A 15,398-nucleotide genomic window follows, 5' to 3' on the forward strand; every position below is an offset into this window, starting at 1 on the left:
AGGCTTATAGGGAAGAACTATCAAACTCAAAATATTTTTTTTCTATTTTTTTAAATGGTGTGCATCAAATTTAATTTAAATATTGAGCAATTAATGATCGTCTATGTGTTATTACATAATCTTATAAGAAAAGAAACATTTAATCTAAAAACCTTTATTATCAAGCCAAAAAAAAGGATTAATAGGAAAAAAATATAATAATTGTGGTGACGTGTTACAGTCAGCTCGAAACCTGATGGTCCTGTAGGACTCTTAATTAGATATTCAATGTCAAATATGTTTGCGAATGGAAGGTAGAATAATTATTTTTCGAAATATTTTTGTATGAAATATATTAGTCGCTTGGTAAAAAAAATAAAAAATTCCTGATCTAGGTTAGACTGAAAAATTGATTTTAGTAAATAATAGAATAAGAGATATAACTTCTAATTCCAAAAACTTATTATTTCAATTTATAGATGAAATAACTCTAACAAGGAAATTCCTTTACCTATATATAGGCATACACAATAGAATAAAATTATTTGAAATTTATTTATAATTTTTCTATTGTGTAATATTATCAGACTGACGCAAAAATTCGAGGTTAGTAAAAACACATCCGATAGGTAAGAAAAATTGATAACATAAATTTGCCAAATAGGCCAATCATTAGATCTATCACTATGTCAAAGAAAAGCGCGCAACTTAAAGCGGATATTGAAAATATTAGGATAGCTACAGTCAACAGCCAAAGGGATACCGATGATAAATTCACAAACCTAAACCACAAGGAAGACAACATGATTAGCAAAATGAATGAGTTCCTTGTCAAGCTCGACGCTGTCAAAATGGAAGCAAAGACCACCATGGAACCTAATTTGCTAAACATTCTTACCAAAACAGATGTCCCCGCAATAGTTCCACCAGTTATAGATTTAACTATAGAATCCACGGAATTCTTGCTCACAGAATAGGAACTACGTACACTCAATGTCCCAGGGGAAACGGATAAAAGAAAGCTGATAAGAATCGCCAAACATTTCACCAATGCTATCTGCCTAGGCGAAAAGTCACAAGGATTCCAGCTTAAAGGAAGGGATATCCACAAATTCTCATCACTGAAGATCGCGGTCAGGGAAATGAAAGAAGACAACTCCTTAGAATTCCTGAGAGACATCGCGACCAAAGCTCAAGTATATGCTAAATCTATAGCCTGGGGATGGGACCAAATAAGATGGGAGTCGCACCAGACAATGTAAATTCGTCTGAGATCCCCCACCCATGCCACAAGAAGTGCCCTTTCAAGCCCCCCCTTGCTTCCTTTGCGGGAAAGAAATCAGGGCCAACAAATTCCCGCCATAGATCTCCTGCTCGAGACGATGACCTTAGCCAACCCACAACCAGCTATGGAACGATCAGACACGAATTCCCCAATCGAAAGAAGTAACCTACAAACAATCCGTGAGTTCTTAAACACCCTCCCCCCATCGACGATGGATCTGGGCATCGTCCAAGCCCTGACTCCATGGGCTGACAATTGTATCAATAACCTAGGCCGAGCAGAAATACGGCAATGGATCAAGGGTGTGAGGCGCCAAAAATTTTTACCCGGTGGAGTCACAGGCGATAAGGATGGAATAGAGGAACAGGAGGACGCAATATCCACCTCTAGAGGGGAAATTATCGACGATCTCCCAACTACAGAACATTTCGATCATAACGGGAAACCGATTATCATGTGAAATATCTTCGCCGATCGGATCACTCCGTATGCAGCCGCTATTGTGCCTCCGTCAGTGCCGACGGTGGACAGCAGCTCGATTGGATGATTCCATAGATTGTTGAGATTGATGGGGGTTGACACAACGGACCACGTACAATTGATTTAGGAACAACCATAGGATTATCTGCGTCTACGCTAAAGCCCAACCCAGAACAGTCACCATTCACCAGGAGAGTGGCACTGAGAAGCTTCTGCTCCAAATTCGATAACCAATCTATCAGCGATAATGGAGGGTTCTTCCGCAACAGATACATCAGACTAGCGGCTAAATACCTACCTATTATCAACCAGCTAGTGGACGGAGGCGTTATCGAAAGAACAGACGCAAGTTCTCCTTTATTCCTCATTCCTAAACAGGATGGCACACCCAGAGTAATATCGGATTTCTCAAACGTATCCCGTAATTTCATTCGATATCCGTTCAAGCTTAGGACCATCCCTATGATCGCCCCGCTACTGGCGACGGCCACCAAGGCAACTAAGATCGATCTCAAATCGGCATTTTATTCGATACCATTAGCCCAAAGTAGGCGCCGATTTTTTGGATTCGCTACAGCTACGGCAAAATTTAGATATAAAACACTACAAATGGGAGCCGCTTTCTCCCCATACGCACTACAAAACATAGTCTTAGACTTATGTGCCAAATCGGTTAAGAGAGCAAACTATTCAGTATTTTTAGATGACATTATGTTCCACATCACCCCCAACTTGGTATTTCAAGATACCATAGCCTTTCTAGACATGGCCACCGCATGGGGATTAGTTATAAACGACACAAAATCGATAATCATCCCTACAGATAAACTCTTATATCTAGGCATCGACATTAATTTCACGACAAAAACTGCCGAAGTCGATAAGGAGAATAAGGCCAGACTTATTTTGTCAGTTGATCTTATACAAGCACACATTACAATCAATGTCAACTGAGAGAAACATAGCCCTTGAAGTGTTAGGTATCCTTAACCATTACATATTCCATCACAAGTCCATCGAGGGTATTCGCACCCTATTATGTCACCATGCTATACGAAGAATAAACCCCGCCCATCGATTACCTCAAGGCATATCCGAAAGCGGTGTTAGCAATAGCGGCTCTAATGAATCCCTTCCCATTCATTTTTCCAATAAATCATATCATTCACGTTGACGCATCATTGACCCACATCGGTATAGCAGAAGCCACGCAAGAAATATATTCGTTCACTTTTGATGAGATCAAACATGATTTAGGGATTCAAGATTTGGCTACTCCCCATATCAATCAAAAGGAACTGTTGGCCATATGGGCAGGCTGTAGAGACGGGATCAATAAATATAAATCAATATCTTCAATCGTGACGGATAGCCAGGTAGCTTTCACGATAATTAAAAAAGGCGGCTCCCGATCACCAGCATGTGAACATCTGGTCACCCGAATCATGCTAGCCATTGGTTTCCACGATTTCGTACATTCAGCAAGAAACATCACTTGGCACCCATCCGAGGATAATCTAACTGACGCCCCAAGTAGACTCTGGATAGGGAACGAAGCTGCGCACAATCTCCTACACGGCATGGATATAGATGGGCTTAACAAGATCGAAGATGCCATACCATGGATCAGAGCTTTAACCCCCATTCATCACATGAAGTGGAGGGCATCATCACACAAGGAATGGAGAAAATGGAGGAGCATTTTGACCCAACCATCTTCGACAAGACACTGGAATTTTCTACACAGGAGGACGTCCAGCTACCAACCAACGAGAACGAAATGGAAGAAGGAATAAATATACAACCATTTCGGCCCTATATTAAATTTAGAATATCATTAAAAATAATTATCCCATTATAATTTATAACCCCGGTCCATTCAAAACCCAATAAATTATATTACCAACTCCATCATCATATAATTATAAAATTGGTTTTGTTTATTAAAGATTAGCAATAAAAATTCGTAAACTAATATAGTTACACAAAAGTTTGTCTCATGATTTCGGCGATAAGGAGTGAAAAATTTTCTGCGCACGGCCCGTTTAGAAATAAAATCCTTTACCTATATATAGGCATACACAATAGAATAAAATTAACTTTTGAAATTTATTTATAATTTTTCTATTGTGTAATATTACCAGTCCGACGCAAAAATTTATCCCAGGAATCCCAGCCGAAGCAAACGAGCCTTCGCTGATAAGCAGACGACACAATAATGAGACAAACGAGGGATGAACCTAAAGACATACTCTTAGGACATCCAACCCACTTAACCAGACTACAATACAGATTAAACCCTCTGTAGATTGGACCGTCACAGAAACCATAAATAACCATCGCGAATTATATTATATTTAATATACATATATTACCCTCCATCTAGGGTACGCCATGTTGTTATTGTTTACTATATTGTGTTTATATATTTACTATAATTAATATGTTATCGTATTATATAGATCTGGTTTATACTGTTATGATATTTGATTACCAAATAAAAAGATGACCCGGCGTGGTCACGGGGTCCTCTGGCGCTTTTGCGCTAGGGGGCCCCGCATTTATATTTTAGAGAATACCTATGGAGAGGAACTTAAAAGGCATCTAATAAATATAAAGAACTTCCATGCAGATATTTTAAATTTTATTGAGGAGAGGAAAAAAATCCATCAAAATATACGATTTTGGTTTTAAAACTATTCGATGGGATTCAAGATAATTCTTTCTCCTACTTAAAAGCAGACTTTATCTTGATTGGATCAGGGCTGTGAACCCTCTTTCAAAAAAAGATGGTTCATCTTCATTGAAATTGAGGCAGGTTCAGGGTTCGTGGTCTATAAAGACTTATAAAATTTAGTAAAAATAACAGATCAGTTTTTTTATAAACTTTATTTCACTAAATTTAGGTCTTACCATAAGAATAATTTATCATTATAATTGGAATGTAAGCAGCGAATTATGATCATATCTTCCATGCTAAAATTAAAATATTAATTTTTTAGGCCTAACTTGACAATGCTTTGCAACTTTTAACTAATAAAGTTATTTTACCTTGTGATTATGTTCTATTATTTGGTCTTACTTTAAAATCCAACAAATAAAAATAAATATTCTTAAGCTTCGGGCCAGGCCGGGTTCGGGCCAGGTACATATATGTTATTTTAATTATAACTTTTTTTAAATAAATAAAAATTCAATATTTAAAAAAATTATTGAACCCTGAACCCTAAATTTTAAAACGGTTTGGGCTCAGTACATATTTAGGGTTCAAAGGACTCTTTTTAAGGGTTGGGGTTATGATTCACAGCCGAATGAATTCCAAAACGAATAGTTTTATTTACTTTTCCTAAAAAAAAATTATATTTAAAATATATTCCCAATTATTAAAATAAAAATTGTTTCTGTCAAAATATAAAATTTAATATATATGTATCGTCGGTCTAGAATTGGAGTGCTCCACTTGCGCAAAAGTTTAAAATGAGAAAATCAACATTAAAGTTTAAAATCAAATATAAGAAAAACTTATTGATCAATTTAATTCAAAACAGAAATAATTTATCATATTGTTAATTAATTATAGCCTAAAATTTTTAATCAAAAAATTTAAATATAAAATTTATTTGATAAAATCAAAATGCAAGTGAAGCAAATATAACACTTTATGATTTTTTTTTAATGTTATAAATGCTCCCAATTTGTAATAATACAAATCCATTAGACTGGTGGAAATTAAATAAAAATAGATATCCAATATTATCAAAAATTGTCAGAGATTATCTTGATTAAATAAATAAATTTTATATTTACATCACCTAATAAATTCCTAGTTTAAAAAAAGAATTTGGATTCAGTAAAATTTTGAGAGTTGGTTCTTAGCCCTGTTTTTATGGTAATGCTTCATGATTTTTTTTCCATGTTTATTTAAAACTAGAAATTAAGGGTTTTATAAAATATATCAGGTTAAACCTAGTCACAACAATAATAACTTAGAAATAAGCAAATATGTGGATGAAGCCACTATTTGTAATAATACAAATCCATTAGACTGGTGTAAATTAAATAAAAATAGATATCCAAAATTATCAAAAATTGCCAGCTTGATTAAATAAAAAAAATGAAATTTATTATATTAACAAACTAATACATAATAATTCAAATATTTAATTTATAATATGTAATAATATAAAATTTACTTCGACATTAATATAGGAATAGAGATAAATGTAATGAAAATTATACGATTCAATATGGAAAGCAAAAAATTAAAAAAGAAGGGAAATACAACACGTGATTAAATAAGATAATATGATAGGGCATGCATATGAAGCAAAAATTACATCGTTATATGCAAATAGAGCAAAATTGACAGAGCTATAACTTTGGCAAAAATTAATATTTTTTAATCTAGTTTTTATTTTTATATATATTAGGAATAAATAAGTTATTATCCACCTCTAACTCAAAAATTTTGAAAATGTCGAGTGGAGCACTCCAATTCTAGACCGACGGTATATGTGCTACTGTTTAACGATAATTATAGCATCATTTGACAATCATCGTGCTTATTATAAATGAGAAATGAGATATGGTCTTAGTGAGAAATCCTGATATTTTTTAAAAATATATATTAAAATGTATAAGTCATGATGAGCAGAATTTCTTTTAATTAACGTGATTGAGAAGATAGGCGTGAGAAAAATATTACTACATTTCAAATCTCTTAGAGGCTATCCTGGATTGCTTTTTTTTAACCTCACCTTAAAAAAAATTTTTTCACTGTTAATAGGTATGAAATAAAAAAAATTATATTTAACATTTAATATTGCGCCCTTATAAATTCCATTTATGAAACAATTTATATATTCTTATAATAATTACCGTTGGAAATGAAAGAAGATAAAGTTGTTGATTAGAATATTATTTAATAAGAAGCTAAGAATATTTTTATTATTATACACGATAATTTCTGATATATAAATCCCTATAGACAACAAAGGAAGACACAGCTTACATTGCAGATCGTGCAAATGACTAATCCTCAGGCGCACCCAATGCAATTCCTTGATCCAGCGAACATTTAAATCCGCCCAAATACCTCCTATACTTAAACTACCAAGACTTTTTAGATCTGATAGCGGTCTTACGGAATCACCCTTATTCCATGGAAACGGAGACAATTTCTGGTTTAGTACTACTCTTGTATATATCTATTTGCTTTATACAACCAAACTCCTAATTTACTTGAGCAAAAAGAATAACATAAAATTTTAAAATATTCGGAAATATAAGAAGATCACATTTTTATCCCAATAATATCCACTTACCTTAACCTTCTATGGTAAGCTTGAATTATCCTTCTTCAAGGATTGAGGATCTCACATCCGCAAGCATATTGGCGATCCGCGAGTTCTTTCTCAGACAGAGACTGGCTATAGCTATCCTTAAAGCAAATTATCATAGTTTCAAATTTACTGATTCATTTTCTTTCTTATTCTTATAATTTTAATATTTCACCTTATTATTTAATTTGGAATATTTTTTTCGTATTGTGTTGACTTATATTAATATGAATAATAAAATTTCATTTTTTTTACAAATTATTATAACAAATTTCCTTGTTTTCAAATTCAAATGTCTAGGCTTTCAAACAATGATTAATTAATACCTAAAAATAGATTTTTTTAAAATGCCTTATTAAATTAGAGTTTACATTTGAATAATTTAATAGTTGTTTTTTCAATCTTAAAATAACCCTGACAATCGAAATTTTATAAAAACAAATAAAATGTATTACCTTAAAGGCCAAGGCTAGTCTTCATAATTTTTGTCACAATCATCATAGGCTCAAAAATAATTGTTAGATCAGAATTTATAAAGTACCGGACCGGTAGCATATCAGGCAAATATTTACCAATAATAAAATTCTTTGATATTTAGTATATCTATTCCTCAAAATCGTTGATAAAAGTTAATTTTCACCTCTACAAACCCTATAATATAAAATCTAGTAATATTTAACCGTTGCCCTTGAATATAGGATAATAATATTTTCTGTTTTACGATAAATTTAAATTTTATAAGTCAAAATTTCCTAAAAATGATAATAGGCCCCCATTTGTTTTCATTTTTTTTATAAAGTTGATGCTAGGAAAAATAGCTTTTTTCAAGTGGCCATAGTAATTTTAGATGTTAACTGAATGCCCAATCTATTGGACTAGGTTAGGGTTAAGGACCGCCAAATATAGGGTACGGTTGTTGGTTCGATATAATTTGTTTATTTTTAGTAAATTTAGTTTTTTTAATTTTAAAGAAATTTTGCATGGGGAATTATTGTCACGGTTTTTTTATTTTGTAGAGCACTTTTGCTCTAGAAGGTTTCTTTTCGGGAAAGCAGCTAACTGATGATAAGAGTCTATTTTAACAATTGGTGTTTTGAACTGTTTCCTTTTCCAAATTTTTTAAAATAATTAACTTATATTTGAATTATTGAGCATTCATCTCGTAGACGAATCCAGAAACTTACCTAATAAGGGAAAGAGCCACACTTGTTAAAGTAGCGCGTAGCTATTAGTGCGCTATTTTAAAAATAACGTTAATGTCGTTCCTTTTTACAAAATAGCTGAGTAGCGATTTGTGCAACATTACTTGGCTACTTTAAATTTTTTTATATAATAAATTAATATATTATATAAAAATATTATAATTTATTTATAAATTTGATTTTTTTGGATCAACATAATCTTATAACATGGTAAATTGGTTCACCAAAAAAAATCTGGGTATGTATATTTGTTTATTAAATTAAGTTTTTTTGATATTATTAAATAGATATTACTCAATTAGTAAAATGAATTGAGATTTTTGTAAAAAAAATGAAGAATATATTAATAAGACGAGCTCTTTACTAGTGTTGTTAAACCGCTCTTTTAGATTCGATTTTTAAAGCTCAATATTTTAGCCAGAAAAATTGCCTAAGCCTTGAGATTTCGCTTGTAGATGTCCAAACCTTTGTTCCTTCTACAAACAAACTCTTCAGGCTTGCATAACACTATTCTGGATGAAATATTGAGTTAGCCGTTTTTAAAAATCGGCTCAAAACGAGCCGTTTAACAACACTACTCTTTACATGACTTATATTGAATTTTTTTTTTAATTTTTTTTTTAAAATAATATATGATTTATTCAATATAGTTTTCTCACATCAAATATAAAATAAAATAAAATAAAACAATATTATATAAAAACGGAAGTGGGACTACAAGTTCACATTTTATAAAATTGTGATTTGAAGGTTTTGTTTTAAAAAATAAAATTCTTTAGGTTCTGATGTAAGGGCTCTTGTCTTATCCCCTATGTTTTTTAAAAACTTTAAAGTTCTGCTTGGCATATGTCCAAGGGAAGAGATAACAATCGGTGTAAAAATATAATTTGTGAATTTGGAATATTTCATTGTTTTTTTTTCTCGGATATATCAACCGGATTAGAATTTAAATTTTTTGGGAAAGAAGATACGCATGTGAAGTCCCAAATTAAGGATTTCCCTAAAGATTTATCGTTAGATGATGGCTTAAGACCAGATGGCTTAACTTCCGTGCCTTGGTCTTTAGGGAAATCCTTAATTTGGGACTTCACATGGGTATCTTCTTTCCCAAAAAATTTAAATTCTAATCCGGTTGATATAGCCGAGAAAAAAAAACAATGAAATATTCCAAATTCACAAATTATATTTTTACACCGATTGTTATCTCTTCCCTTATATTGAATTATCCTTTTGTATTATACTAATTTTGTAATTGCAACTGTAATTAGATAGGCGACAAATTATCGCTGCTCTGAATTGACGCTGCGTGAATGGTCACCGCGCTGAATTGATGCTGGCCAATTTTCTCGCGTCGAGTTGATGTGGAACCGCAGCTTAGACTTAAAAAAACAATCAAAAATATGAAGAAAAAAGATGGGAGATAAAAAAGGGATAATAAATCCAAATTATATTCTAATCTATTGTCATTTAATGATATAAATATTCTAGAACCATAAAAAATATGGTTATAAAAAAAAATTCAAAGAGAAATTGAATTTAACAGGTGTTTTTCAATTATAGTTGATGGTACATATGATGTTTAGAAATCAAAATAAATAGCTTTGCTAGTGAAAATGGTAGCACGACTGATCTTGATATTAAAAAAATATGATATACAAACTTAGTTCCATGAATCTACGCCTTGAATTCTTAGCCTGGCAAGGCTATGTTTGTGTTTCAAGCAAGAGTGGAAGGATCACAGGAATACAAGTTTTGATTAGAGCTGAGATCTAAAAGACAGCTTTTTGGTGCTATTGTCATCGATTTCATTGTTCAATTATGCCAATCGATAAAAAAAACCAAGAAATTTAGAAAGTGTTAAAAGATATGTCATGCTTAAAGCATTTCAAAGCGATGTGCTGACAAAATCGCAACGATTTTTATGAATCAAGAATACCACTCTTATTTGTTTAGATTTAAAATGCTTATTTTTTATTTAAAGAAACTGGCTGTCATCATATAAAGCTATTGTAAAGTTTTTTTTTACTTTATAATGCCTTGAGGGTAGCTTTGACAAATTTAAAGGTTCTGAAGATTCTGCCACTTCTACAATGGCTAATGCTATTGTTTTTAGAATAGAAAGATTTTAGTTTATTTGTATTTAGGATAAAGTATTGTTGACAACAAGCTTGGCTTGTACAAATTTGCAAGCTATTTCGAAGGATATAGGGTTTGCAATCAATCAAATTTATTGACAAAAAATTGCATGATTAATTGGAGAATTATAATTTAAATTATTGTCTTGAATTATTTTTTAATCCTATTAGATAATATAATAACACTAAATTTATGAATGTTTTTATAAAGGAATAAGATTTTATAAAGGGAAGAAAACTACCTTTTGATTTTGAAAGTTCTAGATTTCAAACTTTACAATCAAAAAAGGAGAGGTATTACTCTCATTATTAAATATAATATTTTGTTTTAACTATAAAACCAGTTTATATTACATTGATTTGACCATTATGCAGTTTAATGAAAGATTCAATGATGAATCGATTAAATTTTTAAATCAAACATCATTTTTTACACCAAAGGGAATGGCGGAAAAGACATTCGTTAATGAAGATATTGAGGATATCTGTGATATTTACCATTTAGATTCAAGTCAAATTTTTGAAAAAATGTCGAAGATTCGAAATATTTATATTATGGCTAAAACGAGGGATGTGATTTTTATACATGACCTGGAGGTTAAATAATCTAAAGATGTGATTCTGAGAATCGTAAATTTATTTTATTAAAATATTTTTATTAATACATTATTAACTTATGATTTAGAGTGGAATTCATTTATTTTTCTGTTTTCCTTAATTTGTCAATTAATATAAATATTTTTTATTAACCATTCTTACTACCACATGTACTGCTTAAAAGATTTCAATAAATAACTGCTTTTTCTGGGGTGGAATAGGATAAACCTCTACAACCACTCCTTCCACTTGAAAAATGTTAATTTTTGTAGCATCAACTTTATAGAAAAGAAAAAGAGAATAGATTGGGGCGTTTTTTTCCTTATTTTTTCATTTTTAGTTTATAAAAGTTAAATTTAAACTCGTAAAACCGAAAATATCCTTATCTTAAATTAAAGGTCAAAGGTTAAATTATGCTTAAAGATATTATAACATGGGGTTTATAGAGACATAAATTAACTTTTATCAAAAGATATATTAAATATTAAGGAATATTATTGGTAAAGATTTGATTGAGTGTCTATCTAATGATATTTTACAAATTCTGATTTGGCAAATATTTTTTAACCTACCATAACTTTGACCTACGCAGACTAGTCTTGGCCTTCACTATGTAATACATTTATTAAATTTGTTTATATAAAATTTCGATTGTCTAAGTTATTTTATGATAACAGCAACTATAAAATAATTGAAATATGTTTAAAATTTAAAAATTTATTTTTATTTATTTATTAATCAATATTTAATAACGTTATAAAAGTTAAAAAGAAAGTTGAAAATCATAATAAATTTCTTTTAATAATTTGTAAAAATAAAAACTTGATTCAGTCTCTATACAAATTGGAAAATTATCGCTAATAATTAAAAAAAAAATGTTAGCTATTTATTTAATAATATTCTTATTAGCAACTGTATCTACATCCACCGGTAATTATTACAAAAATGTATAAACCAATGTTTTGTAAATGAAACCTATAAGGTCCATTCCTAATTCAACTTTTTGGTGCTCTTTTTAAAGTGCTTGAAATATTATTTGTTTTAAAGTGTTAATTTTAGCTCATACCTACTAACATTAAAAGATAATGTTTAAGGTAATTAGAAAGTAAACGGGAAACCTCTAAGAAATCCTAAATTTAATTTAAAAAATTTCAGGTCCAGCCTCTCACTTATGAAGATTTTAAAAAAATTGATCATCACGCTCCCCACAATTTAATATTTTTTAAAAATCAACTCACAATTAATATATCTCATTTACAAAAAAGGCTGTGATAGTCAACTGATGCGATAATCATCGCTAAACGATAGCATAGCTTCGCCATATTGGATTTTATGATTTTTGAAATTTTTTTTATTATAATAATTGGGGAATATATTCAAAATATCTGCATTTAAGCTCTTCCATATTTATTAGATATTAAGTTAAGCTCTGTGGGCATTTTTTAAAGCAAATTTGCTTGTTAAAATTATTTCATCTTAAATTAGATATTTCAAATGAGAATATCCCGGATAATATTTATTCCCTTCCATTCATATTATAAATATTATAAGGACTCTACCTGTCAGCCGAACCGAGCTAACGGTAGCGCAATCAATAAAGACCGGACCCGTGACTGAATATAACTATTATATTTTCTTCCATGAGATTTCTTCCCTATAAGTTTTTTTAAGGTGTCTGATAAATATTTGTTCTTAAACATGGGATTTTATTTATCTTTATATCACAGTGGTAAAGCTATGCCTCTGGCCAGTGACGTCACTAGTCTTTGCGATCTCAGGGGGCCCCAAAAAAAATGATTTCTTGAATTTTTGCTAGAATTTCTAATATGACCATTTTTTTTAGCTATTTTCAAAATGGCCCTCCTTTTTTTTATCTATTTTTTTAAAAAAATTTAAAATTTTCAGGGAACTTGAATCCTTGTGATCCTTCTCCTCTAGTGACGCTCTTGCCTCTGATAGTCATAGTGGCACTATTCCAATTTTGATTTAATAAATATAAATAATTCAAATGTTAACGTATATCTTTCTATTTATTTACCATTATTCATCCTTGAAAAAAAATTTCTCTCTTTTGCTTTAGCGCAAATTCAAAAAAAGGTAATTAAATTTCAAGATATACATTCTATTTCTATTTTTATTTTATTAAGATTTATACAAAATTTGCAGATATTTATCCTCTATTATTTCTGTAATTCATTGTCAAAGTGCATAAATTTTATGATTTTGAAATTTAAAAAAAATATAATATCTCATCTTTTTTTGCGAATTGTCTGAGACTCTGAGTCTGACTATTATATTTATATAACTAAATTTTCCAAATTTTAATGCGGGAAGTGTAAGTCTTTGAATCGACATGTGATTTCCCCTGCTATCTTTAGATGCCTATTAATAACACAAAATAGTTCAAAACAAAACCTTATTCTCTACAAAAAAAATTATTATATTTGAATTAAAAAAATATATATATATTACTTTTACAAAAACTCGAATCATTTTAAATTTCAATTTTATTATAGAGAATGCCGAAAGATATTCGAACACTGACACTGACACATATATTCAAATTCATGGTAAGATAAAATTGAAAATAATTAAATAAATATTTTAAAAATTTCTTTTTTTTAGGAATTGAATCATTTTGTGCATTTCGGTGTTCAGATTATAACTATGGAATATGTTATATTTGTGGCTAATAGAACTTTTAATGGAATCGAATATTAAAAATAAATTAATATTTTATTCAAATTGATTTTATCTTATCAGAAACAATATCGAATAATAACAAAAAAAAATTTCTTTAAAAGTATATCTGAGATATTTTGAGGCTCATTAAGTCTAATAAAACATTTTATATGGTGTTTATATTCAAAGGAGTTATTTTTAAAATGACTAGTTTAAGAATCACTAATTATTCTACAACCCTTTGTGATCCTTATGTTTTTGAATCAATAAGTAGTTACTTTTTTCGGTATTAATAATTAGCACGCGTTTTTCCACGAGAAACTCAAGCTTCTCTATCAGTGTTGACTGAGTTATGGGGTGAGGGCGTTAATAATTAACTTAAAGTAAATTTGAATTTGCTTATAAAATGTTTTGCAATATAGTTTGTCGCGTGTAATAACTCGTAGGTTACCTTTTTAAAATTGTCTAGTAGAACAAAAAAACAATTTTTTTAAAATAATATGATCTGATAAAAAAAAAATGTTTTCATTAAAATATTATAAATCTTGTGAGTTATGACCTTAAATTTCTTTCGTAAATTACTAATATATAGAATTTTGGATGTGGTACTATGTAACCAAATGTGAATAAAAAAACATGTTTCTATTAATTATTAAGATTTGAGTTTTTAAGTATGAAGAGAACTATAAATAAGAAATTTTGGCAAAAAAAAGAAGTATTTTGTTAAAATTTCGTTTGCAGTGTGTAGTGTTTTAAATTTGCTTGGTCATAAAATTTACGACCCATTGCTCAGGCGTGCTCTGATCACGAACCCTGAGCACAGACCCGGGGGATCCTGAGCAAAAATTAATTTATGGTTGTTTTAAAATGGAATATCAAGTGAATAAATATATAATTAAAAGAATAATATCCCAAAATTAATTTTAATTCGAAGAAATGTCAGGCAGTTATATACTAAAATAATATATTGACAATATATCATATTCAGGGTGGGAAGGTGGGGGGGGGCATGGGATCCATAAATAGAATTTATTTATTTTCTTGCTACATAAAAAAAAATTTATGATTATTTGTATTTGACTTGTCTGTCTGCTATATAATTATAATTAAAATAAATTATTTATTATTTAGAAATAGGTTGTTAAAATTTGGAAGATAAAATACATTAATATATTATTTTAAATTAAAAGTGCGAATTTCAGAAAAACTAATATGAATGGTATAAACAAAACAACTTATAATAAATCACAAAAGAATAAATAAATTGTGATGGTTTAATAACAAAGTCTGTGAAGTTCTGTAATATTTGTTCTCATATTTTTAAACGTGGGGATTAAGGGTCTGAACCTCGGGTCTGTGTTTGTTCATGCTCAGAACTGGTTTAGTCAATTTTTAGACCCAAACCCCGCGTCTGGGGTTTACACAATCAACCAATTACGATATTTTGAGTTTAAAATATTAGGATTGATATTATTGATACATCCCTATTTGAAAACTCTTTAGATATCATATTTAATTGATTTGTTAAATTAAAGGAATAATAAAAAAAATTAGATAATAACGAGGGGAAAGATACAATAAGATTGAAGATAGCATTTTTAGTTACTATGTTCTAAGGCTGGGAAATGAAAAGTTTTTTAATATTTGAAGTATTCGCCGAGCTCGCTCTCTCAAACTCTGTTTCGAAAAGATCACGACT

General features: G+C 30.0%; 1 long non-coding RNA gene across 1 annotated transcript; it reads left to right on the plus strand.

Annotated features, from left to right (window-relative positions):
* Positions 1-11,820: 11,820 nt before the first annotated feature.
* On the plus strand, positions 11,821-13,778 carry LOC135927706 (uncharacterized). Its single transcript, XR_010572157.1, has 3 exons — positions 11,821-11,947; positions 13,534-13,587; positions 13,643-13,778. It is a non-coding gene; the product is annotated as an uncharacterized LOC135927706 (long non-coding RNA).
* Positions 13,779-15,398: the final 1,620 nt, after the last annotated feature.

Source organism: Gordionus sp. m RMFG-2023, chromosome 3, assembly GCF_954871325.1.
Source record: "Gordionus sp. m RMFG-2023 chromosome 3, tfGorSpeb1-WG-v2, whole genome shotgun sequence".
Taxonomy (NCBI): Eukaryota; Metazoa; Nematomorpha; class Gordioida; order Chordodea; family Parachordodidae; genus Gordionus; species Gordionus sp. m RMFG-2023.